This window comes from Microcebus murinus, chromosome 4 (assembly GCF_040939455.1).
Source record: "Microcebus murinus isolate Inina chromosome 4, M.murinus_Inina_mat1.0, whole genome shotgun sequence".
NCBI lineage: Eukaryota > Metazoa > Chordata > Mammalia > Primates > Cheirogaleidae > Microcebus > Microcebus murinus.
Genome location: NC_134107.1, coordinates 24,222,674 through 24,230,001, shown reverse-complemented (window position 1 = coordinate 24,230,001; position 7,328 = coordinate 24,222,674). Strand labels below are relative to the sequence as shown.

The following is a 7,328-nucleotide window of genomic DNA, read 5'->3' as shown; positions in this document are numbered from 1 at the left end:
TGCCAAGTCTTGGCTCCTGCAGTACCTGACAGCTCATGACAGCTCTCACCACTCCTTCAAGGACAAGATCTGAACCGGCCAAGTGGGGCATTGTGCAGTCTTGGGCCACATTGCAAGCCCCTCCCATGGCCCTCCCTCTCTTTATTCTCTGGGCTGCCAAGTGAGGAAAACCAGGCCAGAGAAAGAACTGCACCCCCCCTCGTCTACCTAGGCATCTGCAGCTCTGCCAGCTCTTGGGCATCTTGTCCATGATCTAATCATGGACCGAGGTCAGTGGGTTTTTATACAGGCTGGAGATTTGACTGTTTGAATGGCAGAAATTTATTCCTGCTGGGATTTTGCATACTTCAGAGCTAAAACCTCCCCAGGGAAGGAGGCAGGGCAATGTGTGTGTGTGTGTGTGTGTGTGTGTGTGCGCACTGCGCGCGCGTGTGGGTAAGGGGACAAGGGTAGCATACAGCCTTCTGAAGGCATATTCCTGCTGTTTACACTTGCTCTGCCTTTGCAGACGAATGTGTGGCTTCAGTGTGGCTAAAATATGAATGAATGTGGTGGTGTGCAGGTGCATGAATGACTGTAAGTTTCTCTGAATGAATGCATTTGTGATGAAGGGTGTATGGGATCCTTTGCAAGCCCAGCTAGTGGTTTGCAGGTGCCTGGGTGGCTGCCTGGAAGCATACTCATACTGATCCCCGCCTTTACCAAAGTCTATGAGTGTTGGGTTGATGGCAGAAGAGGAAGAATACTCAGTTTTATCACAGCACCTCTTTTTTGGTGGTGGTGCTGCCACTGCCGCTGCCATAGCAGCATGAACCACTGGCTATTGCCTTGTTCTCCCTGAAGCCCAAGAAAAGAAAGGGGGAAAAGACAAGGGAAAACACGTGGGCAGTCTATCGTCAGTGGAAGGCTCCTGCAGCCACCAGGAATTGTCCTTAGATAAACTCTAGTCCTGTATCCTCCTGACTAGCCCTCAATGCTCCTCCTTGGGGCTGAGCAGGGTGCAGATGGGTAGTAGCTGAGGTTTGATTTTCTCTGACCTCTACTCCCCTGACCTACTAGCCTGGCAAGGTAGAATTATGCATATTCTGTCCTTGTCTGAATGTTGCGGTTGATAAGATCTTATTCCCTTCTCTCTTCCAGCCAGATTTAAAGCAATGAAAGGAAGGGCTTTATTCTTTTAGGAAATAGTGATAAGCAAAAAATGATTATGTGGTGACGAATTGAAAGCCTGACCGTGGGTGTATCAAAAAAAATTTTTAAACCCACTTAATTTTAAGTCATGCGATTTAAATACATTTGGGGCTCTCCTTCTCCTTCACCCAAGGCCCCCCACATCCCTTGTCATCCAAGTGGCCTCTGTGAGGGCCCCTGTACACAATGGCCCTAATTAGTTCCCTCATTAATAGTCTCAGCAGAAGCCAAAGACTGAATAGGTCAAAGAAACCAAATTCTTCTAAAATCAGAGGCACAAGTGCAGCACATTTGAGAAAGGTGAGTCAGGGAAAGAGGGCTGGGAAGCAAGAAACGTGGAAAATGAAGACTTTACGAAAACTATTGTAAACTGTTTCCTCTAAAAATAGAAAAATCTAACATCCCCCCCCAAGAAACTTTAAAAGTGGCATATCTCACCCACTTTGCTTCCATGGGGAGGCACTCTGTATTCACATATATAATTTGTAGGTATACATAAAAACGTAGAGTTGTGAAATAGACCAATGAAAATTGAATTGTCAGCTATATGACGGGGTCAGTTGCCCCCCCCAACATAAAAGCAGATTTTTATTAAATGCAGATTTTAAAAATACAATCTAATTATCAGATTGCATATTTAAGTCCCCCAGATTAAACATAATCCTATTTTGGTGGACTGCTGTGCCTTTTCTGCCAAGCAGCCATGAAAGGAAGGAACATCCCAGAGCCCTTGCTTATGAATGTACTGTCTCTGCTAAGTGTGAATGCTCCAGTGCTTTGTGTTTGTATGAATGGGGGTTGCGTGTGCTGGTCAGAGGCCACGTGAGACACATGGGGTGGAATTATGACTTTAAAAAAATGAATTGGAAAAAATGAAACAGGAAAGTGTGAATGGCATAAATCTGCCCCATGGCGCCGCCTCTTTCTTATTACCCACCACCACAATAGGGCACACCTGTTTTACTGAAATTAATTCATGGCTTTGCAAATATCAATAGATCAATATCTGCACTTGTGTTCCACCCTTCACTAGGACCAGACTGCTAAAAACAGAGAGCTGCAACACAAAAGATACTGCAGTCAGCTCAAGCAGGGAGTTATTTTTAGATCAGAAAGAGGGGGAAAGAAAAAAAAAGAGGCAGTTCTGGGTTTTGCAATCTAATTTGGTCCCTTTTCTTAAGGAAAAAAAAATACCATCAATGGCATTTTCCATACAATCTGATTTCTGTTTGGCTTCCAGAAAAAGAAGAGGAGAGCTAGGGCTGAAAATTCTGGAGTTTTATGGCTGATTCCAGCTAGTATCCTTTCTTCACCAGGCTCCAGCTGAATTAATTTGATACTATTTTTGAAAGTCAGTGTTTCTAAGGGAGACCTAATGACGCACTGACGTCAATGCAGGTCAATAGCACACACCGCTGGAACTGGGCGTGCTACACGGAGCCAGAGCTGGAGCCTTTTCAAACAGCCCCAACTCTGCAAATATCCCAGCTTTGCAGGGGGAAAAAGGCAGGGTTTTGTAAGCATTGAGACCCCCACCATCGCCCCACCCCACAACACCTTTGAAATTGATGCATGCTTTCCTGATGCAAAAAAAAAAAAAAAGAAGAAGAAGAAAGAAGGAAATCCAAACAGATATAATCAGGCGCACTGCAGTGCCAAAAAAAAAAAAAAAATACCTGTCAAAGGAACCGTATGTAATCGGCACACACACATTTACGTTCAGAATGCAATACATATCATTAGGGTCTGTCTATAAATAGACCCGAGCGTGTGTGCATTGGGACTTAGTCCCAAACGGGGTTTTCGAACGTGGGTGATGAGTTCTTCGCTCTGAACAGTTACTCAGGAGGTGCCTGAATGTGTGGGGGTGGGAGCGTGGGAGGGGGGCTGCCTCCTCTCTCTCCTCCTTCCCTCTGGCTCCCCCTCCTTTCTTTTCTCTCTCTCTCCCTCCCCCTCACCTCTCCTCTTCTCCTTCTATCCCTCTCTCATTTCCTCTTTCTCTGCCTTCTTCTCCCTCCCTCCTTCAGCATCCCCCCACCCTCTTTCTTTCTCTCCCCCTCCGTCTCTTCCCTCCTTCTCTCCCCCTCCCGCTCCCTTCTCCCTCTCCCTCCAAGTCTGGCACTGAACGCGAACTGTTTTGCTTTGCTCCGGGAAGAGTGCAGACACACAACGTGAGATCCCGAGCTTTTTGCGTGGTGCATTTAAAATGCTTCCTTATTTATATTACCCTCATTCCCTCACCTCCCCCACCCCCTCACCAGTCCTTCCAGATTTCCCTAGAAATCTATGTAAAGCGTGCGGAGGGGAAAACATTTGCACAAAAAGTGAAGGAGCTCGCCAAGGTAGGTTATACCATGCACTGTCTTGTGTCTGGCTTTTGCAAAGTTTATGATGTCAGTTGGTGAATGTTTGGAGGAGTGGATTTGTATGACTGGCCATGATTACTGTCTTTTACATTGAACAATTATATTTGTACAAATTGCCTAGACTTCTTGGGCAGGCTTTCCTGGGGTCTCGTGTGTGTGGTTTTTGCAGGAAGCATGCCAGTTGGAATGCAATCCTGTAGTGTTAAACTGGGGAGGGGATGCCGTCTTGGCTCCCCCCACCCTAGTGTTTTGTGGTGTGGGGGTGGAAGGGTGGAAGGGGTTTCTGTAGTGGGGAAGTGCTTATTTCACTTTGCCATATTTTGGGTTGATTCTCATTCACTAAATGTCTTCATTCTTGTCATTATTTGGCACATGAAAATTTAGTTCCAAAAAGGCTTCATGAAGTCAGAGCAGAGTGGGGGAGATAAAGAGAGTCAGGGCATGGTGGTGATGGTGGGAGTGGTAACACTGCTTGCATAGAGAATTTAGTCTTCTCTCTTCCCACTATTTGGAGAAAATGCTAAGTCTTAGTGTGAACAAAATAATTTTTGTTAAAAACCTTATTAGGTAAAATGAAATTTAAAAAAAAAAAAAAACACTGTTTCCATTGCAAGAGCAAAAACTGCTACAGCTCACAACCACCTGTAGAGGGAAATCTTTATGCATGATGTCTTAGGGCTGGTTGTGTAGAGGGAAACAGCCTGAAAAGGCGCCTGGCAAAGTTTGCAGCAGGAAGGGAAGAGCGGCTGGGCGCTGCAGGGTGAAAGGTTAAATCTCTAAGGGTGGCGCTCAGCCAGGCTCTCCGGGTCCGGGGAGCTGCAGGGTTGGCTTCCCTGCCTTGGGGGTGGTGCTAAGATGGGCTGAGCTAGAGGTGGAGAAGCTAAATGGGGCGGGGGCTTGCAGAGTGTCTGTGCGTGGGGGGGGGGCGGTTACAGGGCGTAGGGGCTGGGGAGGGTGGCGTTCTGTGAGGTTAGGGATGGTAGGGTGCCTGGTGCCATGTGGCCATAGGGAGGTCAGAGGCCAGTTTTTCCGCCGGGCCCTGGTCCTCCCTGATGCTGCACAAATCGAGGTGGTTATCAACAAGTGTTTCTCCTGAGAAGATTAGTTTTGACAGGGACTTCAAGGGGTTTTTTAATCTGGGTAAATCCACCAGGGCTTTATTGTGTGTAACAAAGAGAGTCATTCTTTGTTAGGAAGGAGCCTCCCGAAGAGAGGTGGGCGGATGGAGAGAGGGGGCTTTTGAACATCAGCCATTTGACCTTGGGGGCCAGAGTTCAAATCCTCCGGAGGGCTGAAAAGGCTGAAAAGGTATCTTTATCCCTTCTCCCGCCCCTACATCTTTCATCCTGAGCTTTATGTTTAATGGGGAAAATTCAGCGCCTGGTGTTGGCCAAACCTCATCAATGGGAATTCCATGTGTCTGAGAGCAGGATATTTTTTTTTTTTTTTAATCTAGGGAAGCAGGCAGCACTCTCAGCTGTAGTACTGTATTTTTTTTTTCTCCTGCAAATGATCTTCTAGGAAAGCTGAATCACCTCCACTCTGAAGAGCAGTCACTCCTGGGAGGTGGAACACAAAGTGGAGGAGGGAATACCGCCCCCCCACCATGGCCTTTAAATATAGATGTAGGGGCACCACTTGAATGCCTGGTTAAAATGAACTTGGGGATGAATGGGGATGATGAAAGACAAGGTTCTTTGGACTGGATTGGTTGTTGAGAAGACTACCTGAGTGGCATGTGGTTTTTGAAGGAGTAAGTTAGTGGCTTTTTCTTCCTGGGGGTCTGGCTAGGTCACCAATTAACATGAGAAGGGAATCTCTGTTGGCAGGGAGGTGGGGTATTTGGGGAGGGTGCTTGGAAGTTAGAATCAACATGGGTGCTATGCTGCCCCCTGGTACTAGAATAACCAAAAGGCAACAAGTACAGATGCACATAGAAATGGGCGGTGAAATGTGAGTGCAGACTGGCAGTAAGCCTGCTGTTAGGATGAAGCATTGTCTAGCTAAAGGGAGCAGAGTGCATGACTCCATCCTTAGGACCTGCAGGTGGGGAGGAAACCAGGCCAACTTGCCTGACACCCACTGTCCACATCTCTGAAGGTCCTATTCCATCACTTTTTGGCCAGTGAAAGAAGGGGGATAATCCTTCACAGCCTAGAAGGCTTTGGGTTCCTTGTGACACTCCTCTCAGAAGGAAATTGTTTCTGTTCTTTACTTAAGTCAACAAGTATTTGCCTCCTTTGGATATAAAGGCAGAGGGAAGTTGTTACAAGAAAAAATCTGGTTCTGGAAATACAACCATCTCCTCCATAGTCCACCCATCAGTATCTCTCTCTGCTTCCAGCTGTGGTCTCCTGAGGACCAGGTTCTAGAAGGGCACCAGCCCAATATATACTCCTTGCCATCTTTTTCACCATTAAAAGTGTTTCGTGGCTGGGCGTAGTGGCTCATGCCTGTAATCCTAGCACTCTGGGAGGTCGAGGCGGGCGGATTGCTCGAGGTCAGGAGTTCGAAACCACCCTGAGTGAGACCCCGTCTCTACTAAAAATAGAAAGAAATTATTTGACCAACTAAAAATATATGTACAAAAAATTAGCCGGGCATGGTGGTGCATGCCTGTAGTCCCAGCACTTGGGAGGCTGAGGCAGGAGGATCGCTTGAGCCCAGGAGATTGAGGTTGCTGTGAGCTAGGCTGACGCCACGGCACTCACTCTAGCCTGGGCAACAAAGTGAGACTCTGTCTCAAAAAAAATAAAATAAAATAAAAATAAAAGTGTTTCATGTCCTTCAACCCCCTGAGATCCACGTAAAAGACCACCTCTGTCAGGTTCTACGAGATGTCCAAGTGCATGTCACATGCAGACACATATGTGCAGCATACGTGCGTATATGGGTGCCCGGAGTTCTTTTCATATATGAGCTCACAAGCAACACACAAGGGGACGGACCTTCTTCCTCTCTGTCAAGCCTGAAGATGCCAGTTGAAAAATGCCACATCCAATTTAGGGGTGGATCTGACGTCCCTGAGTGTATGTGGTGAACCTGAATTTGCCTTGGGTTTCCTCATATTCATTCAGGAGTGTCAGTTGCCCCTTCGGGCGACGTTGGAGAGCATTATGGCAGGCAGATGTCAACCCACTTATGGGAAGAATGGAGTCCAGCTTTTCTCTTCATCACCTTGGATGAGCCCTGGTGCTTCTCCCATTTCTCAAAAGAAAAGTAAGGAGCAGGGCCACCTATGGAATTTGTGGGGCCCAGTACAAAATGAAAATGTAGAGCCCCTTGTTCAAAAAGCAGGAAAAAAGTGCTGTTCAAGGTACGAGCATACAAAGCTTTCTTCTTTCTTCCACAGTCTCTCTACAGACGTCTCATGGTGTCTTTTATTTGCTGTTTAATGTCATGCTAAATAAAAGTTAAAAGTTTAAATTTTTAGCATGAATTTTACCGTTCGTTGTCATATTGTGCGATGCCAGTTGTAAATGTAAATATGAGAGCATTTAACTCATTTGTAGAATCACCGAAATCACACAATTCCTATTTCATAGGTTGTACATGGATAGGTATTTTGTTCCTACCAGAACAATGGAAACAGTGAACCAAATGAACTCAGCTGTTTTTATTTAACTCTCAATATGAGCATGTTCTACCAGCACCGTCTGCCTTCGGCTTGCTGTTGAGTAGGGAGAGACTGAAAAGAGGAGGAGGCTGGGCGCAGTGTCTGATATCTGTAATCCTAGCACTTTGGGAGGCCAAGGTGGGAGGATTGCTTGA

At 46.5% G+C, this 7,328-nt stretch overlaps 1 long non-coding RNA gene across 1 annotated transcript in view; it reads left to right on the top strand.

Annotated features, from left to right (window-relative positions):
• The first annotated feature begins 3,298 nt into the window (after window positions 1-3,298).
• The window catches only part of LOC142870462 (uncharacterized), an 81,432-nt gene continuing 77,402 nt past the window's right edge, over window positions 3,299-7,328 (top strand). The window contains exon 1 of the long non-coding RNA XR_012918827.1: window positions 3,299-3,533. This is a non-coding gene — a long non-coding RNA (uncharacterized LOC142870462). The remainder of the gene's footprint in view (window positions 3,534-7,328) is intronic.